At 44.9% G+C, this 12506-nt stretch overlaps 1 long non-coding RNA gene across 1 annotated transcript in view; it reads right to left on the bottom strand.

Annotated features, from left to right (window-relative positions):
- The window catches only part of LOC143715695 (uncharacterized), a 127658-nt gene that overhangs the window by 47215 nt on the left and 67937 nt on the right, over positions 1-12506 (bottom strand). Inside the window, exon 3 of the long non-coding RNA XR_013195872.1 lies at positions 2920-3065. This is a non-coding gene — a long non-coding RNA (uncharacterized LOC143715695). The remainder of the gene's footprint in view (positions 1-2919; positions 3066-12506) is intronic.

Here is a 12506-nt window from a genome sequence, read left to right on the forward strand (position 1 = left end):
AGCCTGATGATTTCTGCCAGCACTTTCTATAGAATAACAGAAAGAGGAAAGTGCATATGGAATAGCGCAATAATAATAAACATTTATATTGCTGATTTATATGGAAAAATCTATACGCTGGTTCCTACGATCACACTGAAATAGAAATATATAATGTGGACACGCATAACGGCACTCCTCTCGCGGGAAATGTGTGTATTCATTACTTGCCAATTACATTAAAAGCTAGCAATAGTGTCAGTTTTGTGAACAGCAAAACATTTTAGCTAAATCTACATAGATGATGTGAGAATGTACTTGCTCCGGTTTCAGTCAACAGTGTGAGTCTTAGCTTGGATGTTTCACAGAATAAAACAAATATCTATTTATACAGGCGCATTTCTCAAGAGTAACCAAAATAATGCTCTTGTTTTTTCTTCAAACTGGTGACTCTGCAAATCTATTTTCGATTCTTCTAAATCAATCTGCCTCAATCCAATATTGCACTCAATAAAGCTTCGGTCACAGCTAGTGTGTTCTGGAGAAGGGCACTTTGTGAAACAAAGAATTCAATCAACCCAATGAAAGCTTTTTAAGAATTTCACCAGTATGTGAACGACACAATATCAAAAACCGTTACAGCAGATCTGCATGAATACTAAAACTGGGCCGTAACTCTGGATACAGGTTCTACACTGTTAACTTTTAGGCATGAATTTATATGTCTTTTCACATCAGTGGATGCAATTACGTCAGTAAATAAGTCAGCTCTGCAGTGCAATAACACTGGAGGGGAACAAGCACTGCAGAGGAAGGCGGACGCCCACCGCAGTGCTGAGAAGGGGACCGCTCCCTGTCTCTGAATGGAAATTAATCCCCCAAAAAACAAGCTCATCAGTATTCTGCTCACACAGCCTCCAATCGTAAAGGAGGGCGGTGGGAAGGGTGCAGGAGAGTCCTGACTGACTGCAAGAGCACTCCCAACACCCAAAATGTGCCTATTCTTTCTTCTTCCAACTTCATTACTCGATATTTGTGTTTAAACAGCATTTCAGAACGATCCCCTCTTTTAGCAAGTCGTTTTTACCTTGAGAATAAAACAGGAATGACGGGCTTCCTTGTGTCTGTCTGTCAGACGGCTTTAAAGTAAAGCCAATCCACCAGGAATAAATTATGTGGACATTAACATAACACAAAAAAGATCCATCCAATCCAGGATAAATTGCTTCATGCTTTCAGGCTCCTCAAATTGCCCATATGACAAGTTTTTTTTTGTTTTTTTTCGTCTCTCCATGTACGTGAATATATTATTTCTGTCTTAAACCTACATTTAAATAGGTGGAAGAGGACAACATGGCTGCATGCTACTGATACTGTACATGTCAACCAAACACACTTCTCTTACACATGAGATTTACTACGTCCGTTTATGTAAATCGGACTAAATTGTGGTGGATGAACACTTGAGGGAGTTGGGAGGTTAATTGTGATTGGATGACAGTTTCTTTCTTTCTTTCTTTCTTTCTTTCTTTCTTTCTTTCTTTCTTTCTTTCTTTCTTTCTTTCTTTCTTTCTTTCTTTCTTTCTTTCTTTCTGCATATGCAGGGAAGTTTTCATTTTGAAATTAGTTATTGCACAAATCAAAATATCAATTTTAGCTCTGATTTCTAGCTCACTGCTGACATTTAATGAAGTTTTATGTAACAAAGTTTGGGAGGAGCATGTTCAGGTAATCAACCAATCAACTCAAGAGGAAGCCGGTATAAATAAAGCTTTACCTCACCTCCTGTCTCACGACAAGTCTATCAGCATCCCTCCACCACCCCATCACCTCACACTCGGCTGGGTTTACCCCAGTATAGGGGGAGTACTCTGGGTTCGGGCACAATTCCGAGCTCGGAGCCCTCCCCCGGACAGCAAGCCAAATACGCATTAATATTACATTTGATTTCATGTATGTGTGAACTCGTGAACCAACATTTAACTCTCCTTGTGTCTGATTGGCCACATTTACCACAAAGGAACTGCCTTGGCGACAAACACAAATGAAAAACTGTACGTCACTTATCAAAGCCGGAGTTTCAATAGGTCAGAAATTTCAATCCACTTTATGTTACATTTCTCAAAACAAGACTGACAGGGAAGTGTGACAAAAATTCACAAGAACAGAAATGCACATGTAACTTCCTTCTAATGCATGCAATTCAAGACTTAAGATGACATTTAGAGGTGTTTAATCAGGGAAGCATCACTTATTACTGCTCAAAAGTGTGTGTGTCATCCTGCTGTGTTTGTGGTTCAGATATGAATGATTCCTAAAATTATTAATTCGCATGAGCGAATGAGTTGTTGAGCAGAGGTTGCTGCTACTACTAAGTGATCAGACACCCATTGGAAGAAGGGACCTGAGATCACAGAGACTCAGAACACCCTAGAAACCACTCAGAACACCATAGCAACGCCCTAGCAGCCACCCATAGCCTAACATTGTGGCACCAACTACTGCACAGTGTAGGACTCTGAGTGTCTGTCACGTCCTCAGCACATGAACACTGAGCTCAGATTAGCTGCCTTTAATTGCAGCCACAAACTGTGATGAGATCAGATGTAGACACTCCCTGTTCTGGAAGAGAGATTCAGGGAGTTATGGCTCGATGGCCCAATGTCAAAGGGTGGAGAACACAACCACAGCCTCTCTCTGTTTGACTCTCTAACTGCCTACACTTCATTTATTGTGTCTTTTCAAATCTCCAGTGGTTTAGATACTGCAGATGCAACAGAGATAGACAACAATCCAGAAGTGACATAACTGCTCTGTGTTTTTTTTTTTTTTGCGTTATTTAAATGTAAGATTCTTTTTCTCCTTGTGATAAATGATTTACATTGCTCATGTAAGTAACAGTGTGACACATCATCACTACACAACGCAACCATCTCTTACATCATCCTTGACTCCTTTTCCGTCATATTTCAGCAATTCCAGGCTGTCAAAGTGCTGATGTAGGAGTCCGTTGACTAACGCCATGCGCATATGCGGCTAATGAATCCTCCTCAAGAGAAAGAGTGACGAGTTCCGCAGATGAAACACTGAGAAAGAGAGAGAGAGAAAAATGTAAACAGAAATGTGCTGTTAGTGCCACTTTGCCATCATCGCTTCCCGTTTGAATGCTTAGCCAAGAATAACAATCCATAATTCATGAGCTGCCGTCTAGTCCACAGACACAAGTCAACGAAGCATTTATTATTCATTGGCACACACCTCATGTGATGAGCTCCAACAAATAGGTTTTAGGCCTGCTTTTTCTGTAAATCATTTATTTTAGTTTAAGTTTCGTTTGTTGCTTTTTCTTTCCTGTTGTTTTTTCTTTTCTTTCCTTTTGCATTTTTTATATATGAAAAGGGGATTCAATCATCATCTGCCAGCAATTAGCTGTGATTAACTGGTATTAGCATGAACAGAGCGAATGAGCATTAGAAAAAGGCCTGAAAAGACTTCACCCACTACAGACCTATTAAATCAGTCTACCATATTAACATACACGAATCACTGCGTATGATCATGAACTGCACATAACACTGTTTTATGTGAACGGTAGGGGACGGAGGTCATGAGCAGCTTCTATAGCTGTTTATGAAATTCCACAATCACTCACATCGGACCTCTGCCATGTTAATGTGCAGTCATTAGCGCTGTGAGAACAGCCTGATTTGATCAATTCTGTTGTGTGGAGGGATCCTGGGGCACATGTTTCCTCCGCTTTAATCAAATTTGAACCAAATTCACATCTGATTTAACAGTTTATTTCTCCCAGCGCTCCTGACGATATGCGTGTGTTGGTGACCTACTTTTGCTTGAGCTGATTCAGCAAGAGGCGGTGGGGTGCAGGATTCAAGGTCCCACATGTCGATCTGTCTATTGTGTTTCAGTATGTGTGTGTGTGTTTATATGTATATACGGGTGAGAGTGTGGCTAGCGTTTGTTAGTAATATCAGAATGATGATAAAAAACAGTTCAGCACACTGTAAACGAATAGACACTTACTCATGTCTTAAAAGTTAACAGGAAACTTTCACAACTCAAGTGGAGCAACATGCATTAAGACAGTAAAAGGAGTTTGATCACACACTCTGAACTTAACGTTTGCTAACGTGTTGCTGTTTGAGGTGAAGGAAGAACATCTCCCCAACACATGAAATCTAAAAACAACACAGAGAAAAAGCCAGTTCCCAGAGGAATGGATGCAGATCACTCAGGAACGCTGTGGTCTGCACACGCTCAGTCAGTGCTTATGTTTACACTCAGACCTTTTATTTCAATAGAAATTAATTAATCCTGATTGATGAATCCGACCGTAGTGTTTACATGAACACTGAATAAAGTTATTGGGTTGATGTGCGCATTTATATGTCTAAACGAATATGCATTGTTTGCTGCAGTTTGCAGCTATTCTCCTACATTGCTTCTTTTCTTTTTTTTAAGACTTAATATTTATCGATTTCGTTCCTGATTAGGAGACGACGAGCACATGCTATGCTGTGCTGTTATATTTATCAAGCAGTAAAAACTCCCCATTCCCGTGCCCAAAACAAAGTGTGTGTGGATGAGAGTCTGGAGTGAGGACTGATGGGACGTAGTTCTGCTCCACTTCACAGACAATGAGTGGTAGGGGAATTTTAGAACAACACAACAGTCATTTATGACAATATATTTAACAACAGGATTACAAATCTGAAAGCCTATTTGAAAACATATAAATGCAGTTTGACTTTCTGTTTGACTTTCACTAGTTCACACTTACATATAATCATATAGAGTATGGAATATGCCTATTTGGCATGCTGTCTGGGGAGAGGGCTCCGAGCTCAGAATTTGTCCCCCACACCCCTGTCTGGGATAGAAGTAATGGAGAGTGAGGAGTTGGGGTGGAGGAGGGATGCTGGAAAACGTCTCGGGTTACTTATGTAACCATTGTTCCCTGAGAAAGTGAACGAGACACTGCATCGATGAGACACTATGGGAAAGCCCTTCAGCGTAGCATGTCTGAATTCATGAATGAAAACTAATCCAATCCTATTGGCGTTGCGTGATGACGTAGCGTGTGACGGCATAAGCGGATGTATACAAAGGAATGCTGGCACAAGTGAGGTAAGTTTTGCTATGAAGCAAGTTGCTTCAGTCGGGGTGAGGCGTGGCGAACCAACGCAGTGTCTTGTTCCCTTTCTCAGGGAACAAGGGTTACATACGTAACTCGAGACGTTCCCTTTCGAGGGAACTCGAACTGCGTCGATGAGAGACTATGGGAACGAGATACCCACTATGCCTCAACGAAACCCGTCTGTCCCAGTGTGAAGCCGTTTCCGGGCACAGCTAGGATGAGAGCGCTCGTGCGCCGGGTGTAGAGGGAAGGTCCAGACTGTAGAATCCCATAAATGTGTGCGGAGTGGCCCAGCCAGCCGCTTCACATATATCATGGATAGGTGCCCCTGAAAGGAGGGCTTTGGAGGACGCCATGCCTCTAGTAGAGTGAGCCCTCACGGCCATAGGTGAAGGCGAACTGCGCACCTGATAGGCCAGGGAATTAGTCTTAACTATCCAGTTGCTGATGGTTTGCTTAGAGGCGGGGAGCCCTTTCTTGGGGGACCCAAAACACACCAGCAACTGGTCCGCTTTTCTCCACTGTGAAGACCTCTGAGCTTAAATGCTCAGTGCTCTGACAGGGCAGAGCAGGTGAAGTCTTCCGTCTCCAGCCGTCACATGAGGTGGGGGATGAAACGCCTGCAGAACCGTAGACTTTGCCATATTAGACGGAACCTTAGGGACGTAGCTCAAAAAGGGGTGAAGGATGGCCTTAATTCTCCCTGGAGCAAACTCCAGGCACTGAGGAGACACTGAGAGCACCTGGAGATCTCCTATCCTTTTTAGAGAAGTGATGGCAAGGAGAGAGGCCAACTTAAGGGTCAGGTTCTTGGCCTCAGCCGACTCCAGAGGCTCGAAGGGTGCCTCGACCAACCCTTCGAGAACCACAGCTAGGTCCCAGGTGGGAACTCTGCTACGAGTCGCAGGTCTCAACCTCCAAGCCCCACAGAGGAAGCGTACGACCAGCTGATGTCTCCCCATAGGTCCATCACTCAGAGGAGCATGGAAAGCCGCAATGGCTGCCACGTACACCTTGAGTGTCCAGCAGAGAAACGGTCTTGGAGGAACTCCAGTACTGAAGCCACTGGGCAGTTAACTGGGTCCAACGCACGTTCTCTACACCAAGTGGAAAACACATTCCACTTTAGGCCGTACAACCTCCTCGTGGAAGGAGCTCTGGAACTGAGAATAGTCTCAACCACTCCCGCTATTAGGCCAGCTTCTAGGTACTGTGCCCCCTCAGGTGCCAGACCCAACGTTTCAACAGCTCGGGGCGAGGGTGGAAAACTAGTTCTTCCGCCTGAGACAGCAGGTCCCTCCTCAGAGGGATCTGCCAAGGCGGACCTACCAGGAGTGATATGATGTCCGAGAACCATACTCAGGCCGGCCACAACGGGGCTACTAGCAGTAGGCTGACTCCCTCTCGCCGGACCCTTTCCAGAACTGGGAGCAGAGTGATTGGGGGAATGCATACAGACGCAGCCTCGGCACGAGGCTGGGTGCGTGAGGGAGAACCACAGTGGACAGTGTGTCGTCTCTCGAGACGCAAATAGGTCCACTTCCACTGGGCCGAACCTCTTGCACATCAACTCCACCACCTCGGGGTGGAGTCTCCATTCCCCGGGCCTCAGCCCCTGCCTTGATAGCATGTCTGCTCCCTGGTTCTGGTCCCCCGGGACATACATCGCCTTGAGGGACGACAGTCTCCACTGGGACCACAGGAGGATCTGATGCACCAGTCTGCACAGAGGGCGCAACCTCAGAACCCCCTGGCGGTTTAAATAGGACACCACTGACGTATTGTCGATTCTCACGAGAACGTGGCGACCTTGGAGGTCTGGCAGAAAACTCCTCAGAGCTCGGAACACCGCCAACGTTTCCAAGCAATTTATGTGCCATGAGGAATGATGGTCCTGCCAGAGACCTCTCGTAAAGCGGCCGTCCATGACCGCGCCCCAGCCCGTGAGGGAGGCGTCTGTCGAAATAATTTTTAAGCGACATAACGCTTCCAACTTGGGACCTTGGGACAAAAACCAAGGTTTCTTCCACATTGATAGGGAACGAAGGCATCTGCGTGTAACCCTTATCATGCGGAACGGATTTCCCCTCGAGGAAAACCCTTGGCTTTCAACCACCACTGCAAGGCTCTCATGTGCAGCAGGCCAGAAGGTATCACGCTGGACGCTGCTGCCATGAGACCCAACACTCTTTGAAAGTGTTTCACAGTGATGGTGTGGCCTAGCTTCACCCTGGTTATTGTGGTCAATATGGACTGGATACGTGCAGGAGACATTTGTGCCCGCATCGTCACCGAATCCCATACCACCCCCAAGAACGTAGTCCGTTGGGCGGGTGTCAACACACTCTTCTTTGTGTTGAGTCTCAACCCCAAGCGCTGAATATGGCCAAGGACGACATCTCGATGCCGAGCTGCCACCTCTCGAGACTGGGCCAGTATGAGCCAGTCGTCGATAAAATTCAGCACGCGAATGCCCGGGAGCCTCAATGGGGCCAGAGCTGCATCCATACACTCGGTAAATGTGGGAAGGGAGAGCGCTAGGCCAAATGGAAGAACCCGATATTGGTATGCCTTCACCCCTGAAAGCAAACCTCAGGAACCACCTGTGAGATGGAAGGATGGAGACGTGAAAATATGCATCCTTTAGATCTATCATGATAAACCAATCCTCGGATTGGATTTGACTCACGATGATGGGAATAGTGAGCATCTTGAACCTGAACCTCCTCAGAGACCAGTTCAAGTGCCTTAGATCTAAAATTGGAAAATCTGAGGTCTCATAGGAGCTAGGACCTCTTTCCCTTACACTTCCTAGACAGGAGAATGGTCCTCAGATCCATTTTCTCGGGAGGCTGTGTGTGAGAGGGCCGTCTAGAGTCCCAAGCTCTTTGAGGGAGACCTCTAGAAGCGACAGTCCATTTCTGGTTTTGGCGGTAAGAGCTGGATGATGGCTGAGATTGTCTTTCTCTAGCAGCTGCCTTCCTAGACCTTGACCGGCGAGGGAGATGTTGCCTAAAAGCTTCACTCTGCTTCTTGGTGTCTTGAAATCTGTCGATGACAGCATTAACTGCCTCGCCGAACAGACCAGAGGTAGCAACAGGTGCGTCAAGCAGAAAGGCCCTGTCCTTTTCCTTGATGCCAGAGAGGTTAAGCCACAGATGCCTCTCCGTTGATGCCCGTGCTGACATAGAGCGGCCGATGGTGTGGGTCGTCTCTTTGGTAACCCGGAGAGACAAATCTGTGGCTTTGCGAAGCTCAGCAATATCCTCCATAGTAGGGCCCCCGCCCTGGTCCATGTCTCTTAACAGGTCGGCCTGGTACGCCTGCAAGATGGCCATCGTGTGCAGGCTCGCACCAGCCCGACCCGCCGCCATATAAGCTCTGCCTACCAAAGCAGATGTAGTACGACATGGCTTGGTGGGCAGTGCCGGTGTCTTAAGGGATGATGCAAGGTCGGGTGAGAGGTAACTGGCTAGAGCTTCCTCAACCCAAGGCATCATCCCATATTCATTCATTCTAACCCACATAATGTTGCTATAGTTCAACATCGGGGGGTTAGACAGGCGCGCTGGGCCTGTCACAGGGCCTGTCCCAGGATTTACACAACTCGTTGTGTAAATCCGGGAAGAACGGTAGAGACCGGCGTGGAGGCTGTGCGCGGTGCTGCAGGAAGCGCTCGTCGAGTTTACTTTTGACTCGTGCTTCCTGCCTTTCCTGTGGCCAACTGATATTGAGCTTGGCCACAGCCCGTGTTATCACCTCCAACAGCTCATCATAGCTGGGTGCAGATTATATGGGGTGTTGTGTCTCTTGAAGCAGTGTTAATTTCGTTAACGAAAACTATAACGAAAAATGTTCGTTGACGACCTTTTTTTCCCTGACTAAGACAAGACGATGAGAGACGACACCCATGTCATTAAACGATAACTGTGACTATATCAACAATGCAATATCGTTGACGAAAAAAGACAAGACTGATGGGTTAAAAAAAAACTTGACCAAAACCACTTGTTTTTGTCGAATAAAGGAGACGACAACACATTACAGTCAGACTGTTTGCGAGCGTTCATGCTTACGGTTGCCAGATTTCAATTATTTAAACCCCCAGTCAGAGCTTTTCTGGTAAAGTAACACGTTTTCTACCCGTTCTTTTCAATAGTATCTGGCAACCATGCGCGCGCTCTCTTTACACTAGAAGCGCGGATGATCTGGAAAAAACAGACAAGTAAACTGGAGTTCAGCGATCTTCATTTGAGACTTTCTACTTAAATTAAAGTGACATTCAGTCGGTCTTTTTTCTGTCATGAGCAGAAACGCAGCGTGCTTGCGCTGTTTGTGTGACTAAATCTGCAAACAAAATTCAAGCTGATATATCCAGCAGTGTTTTTAATGTTGATCATACGATCAAAAATGCAATGTTTCCTGAATATCCACACGATTTCAAATGTGACATTGATTTTACACAACAGTTCAACAAACGAAAGGGTAACATTAAGTGATGTACTAAATTTAAAACAGTATTGTCATTAGGCTTATTGCTCTATTTTGCAACGAAAGTCACAGCAGAACTGCAGCACACAGCGGTGATTCGTGAACGAATCTGTGGCTTGGAACGAATCGTGAGATTCAATGACCCGTTCATAAATACAGCCCCTTGCTTCGTTACTGATGAATGAATGACTCGATGACTCGATGACTCACTCATAAAGACAGTGACTTACCGCCTCCTACTGGCGATTTTAATTTAATATTTAAAAGTATCACTTCGTTTTTACCATCATTGCATATTTATTGAACATTGTTTTATTTAAAGCATTATTTATTTCATAAAGGTATTTTTAAAGGTAAGAAATGAACTGGAAAAATCGATTAAAGGGGGCAAATATTGTCCCTTAATGGAAAAGGTGTGACTGCAGTCTAAGTGGAAGAGTACCAGGGGGTACTCTAAAAAACTGGAACTAAGGAAAAGTGATATGTAGAATTGCACTAGTGCTACTGCTAAAGAATGCAGCCTGTTAATCAATACAGCCTGTTACCTTGATTCAAATTCTCATAAGCTTAATTGAACTGGCCTAGAGAGAAAAATTGTAATGACATTTTTTTGTCTACAGACTACAGTAGGCCTACATATAAAATAGCTACCAAAATTAATGTCGGTATCTGCAGTTTGACTAAAAGTGATGACAAAGTTGACAAAAAATGCAATGACTTTTCGTCAACTAAAACTAGACTAAAACTATGAAAGACAAAACGACTAAAATGTGACTAAGACCAATAAGCATTTTCATCTGAAGATGAAGACTAACACTAAATCAAAAATGGCTGCCAAAATTAACACTGTCTTGAAGATCCCCCTCCACGATGCTGAGCACGTCTAATTCCTCAGAATCAGACAGCTGCAGCACCGGGTCTACATCTCGAACGGGAGAAGCCGCAGGGCGGGCTTCCGAACTGGGGACAGGGGAATCTGAGCTTTCAGATGAGGATTGGGAAAGTGCCTCAGCAGTCCCGATCCCCCCTGAAAGCTCTCTTTGCGAGCCCCACGATCTGAGCCGCCGCATCGTCTCGGCAGATGCGGGACCCAAACCGTGGGGAGCGCGCATCTGGCCGTCCTCAGAAAATAAAGCCCGACGGGAACGCAGCACTCTCATAGAAAGAGACTTGCAGTGAGCACAAGCAGCCCCCTCAAGGGCTGCCTGGGCGTGCTGCATTCCCAAACACGACACACATATCTCGTGTGTGTCCCCAGCCGTAATAACGGGTTAGGGTTAGGGAACACACATTTCTGAAACTGGTCGCTTGCCATGATATCTTCTTTTTCTCTTACATAGTAGTACATTACAACACCAAATAGGACAATACTGTTCTCAAACACACACAGAGCGCTTGCTAAAAATGGCAAAAAGCTTACCTCGCTTGTGCCGGCGTTCCTTTGTATACATCCGCTTATGCCGTTACACACTACGTCATCACGCAACGCCAATAGGATTGGATTAGTTTTCATTCATGAATTCAGACGTGCTACGCTGAACGGCGTTCCCATAGTGTCTCATCGACACAGTTCGAGTTCCCTCGAAAGGGAACTGTTGTGGAACTGAGCGTGCTCCTCCGGAACTTTGTTAATTAAACATCTTTCCTTTTCTGTGACAAGCGGGTTAGAAACAGAAAGTTGTGCAATACTCTGCTTTAAAGGTGCTCTAGGCGATGTCACGCGTTTTTTAGGGCAAAATTTTTTTGTAACATGCAGCAAACATCTCCTCACTATCCGCTAGCTGCCTGTCCCCTGAACACACTGTAAAAAACGCAGTCTCTGCAGACACCCCAGGCTCCACAAACGGCAACGAAAACAAACTGGGCTAACCTGCACCACAAAACATAACAAAATGTTCCAGTCAATAACCGACAAGAAGGATTTGGGGGGTTAGTGTGCGGATGAGGAGGAGGGAGGGTCTAGCTAGCCTCCTTTTTGTTTGACAATACTTCGAACGTCAACAAGAAGTGACGTCACACAACATTGCTTAGAGCACCTTTAAGTACCATAGAAAACACTGATTCTGCTTTTCTAAAAACACCACCTGCTGTCAGAGAGTGAAACTGCATTTTCATTCAATCCATCTGCTGTTTTTTTTATTTTTATGAAATTTATCTGAACAGACAAGTTTGCATGTGAAAATTGGACAGAAATGTTGTGCCGAACATTTCTATTGGATTGAATAAGGTTTTATACTGTACATGGAGTCTCTGAAACCCCAATCAGAAGTAATGCACATTTGTTTCATGGAAGTTTGGATACGTTTAGCTTGTTAATAATCAGTAAGGAAATAATAACATCTAATCAGCTGAACTATGATCTAGAACAGCTGATCTATAACTTTTTAATCAAATATTAAAAGGACTTTTGGGTCTCTCACCCCTGAAACAAAACATTAGTAAAGGTGCTGAATGTGTATCCTAAAATATGCCAATGACAGAATTATTACATTCTACATCACTTTTCTGAAGTGTTTGAGAATATGGTTTGATGGAATATGGTATGGTAGAATAAGGTCTGATTACAAAACACCAGAACAGGTGTGGAACAGATTCATGCAACCATTAGAGCAAAGACACAAGTCACAACAAGAACTCTCTACCATTACACACGCACGCACACACACATTTGGTGTCTGTGTGTGTGTGTGTGTGTGTGTGTGTGTGTGTGTGTGTGTGTGTGTGTGTGTGTGTGTGTGTGTGTGTGTGTGTGTGTGTGTGTGTGTGTGTGTGTGTGTGTGTGTGTGTGTGTGTGTGTGTGTGTGTGGCCTCATCTGATTCACCGTCTCATGTTTTCTGAGCTGAACAAATCAGAGTTTGTCCAGACAAGAGTTATATTTCA

This window comes from Siphateles boraxobius, unplaced genomic scaffold, assembly GCF_051911475.1.
Source record: "Siphateles boraxobius isolate OS27281-9 unplaced genomic scaffold, OSU_SipBor_1 12, whole genome shotgun sequence".
In the NCBI taxonomy this organism is placed as follows: Eukaryota; Metazoa; Chordata; class Actinopteri; order Cypriniformes; family Leuciscidae; genus Siphateles; species Siphateles boraxobius.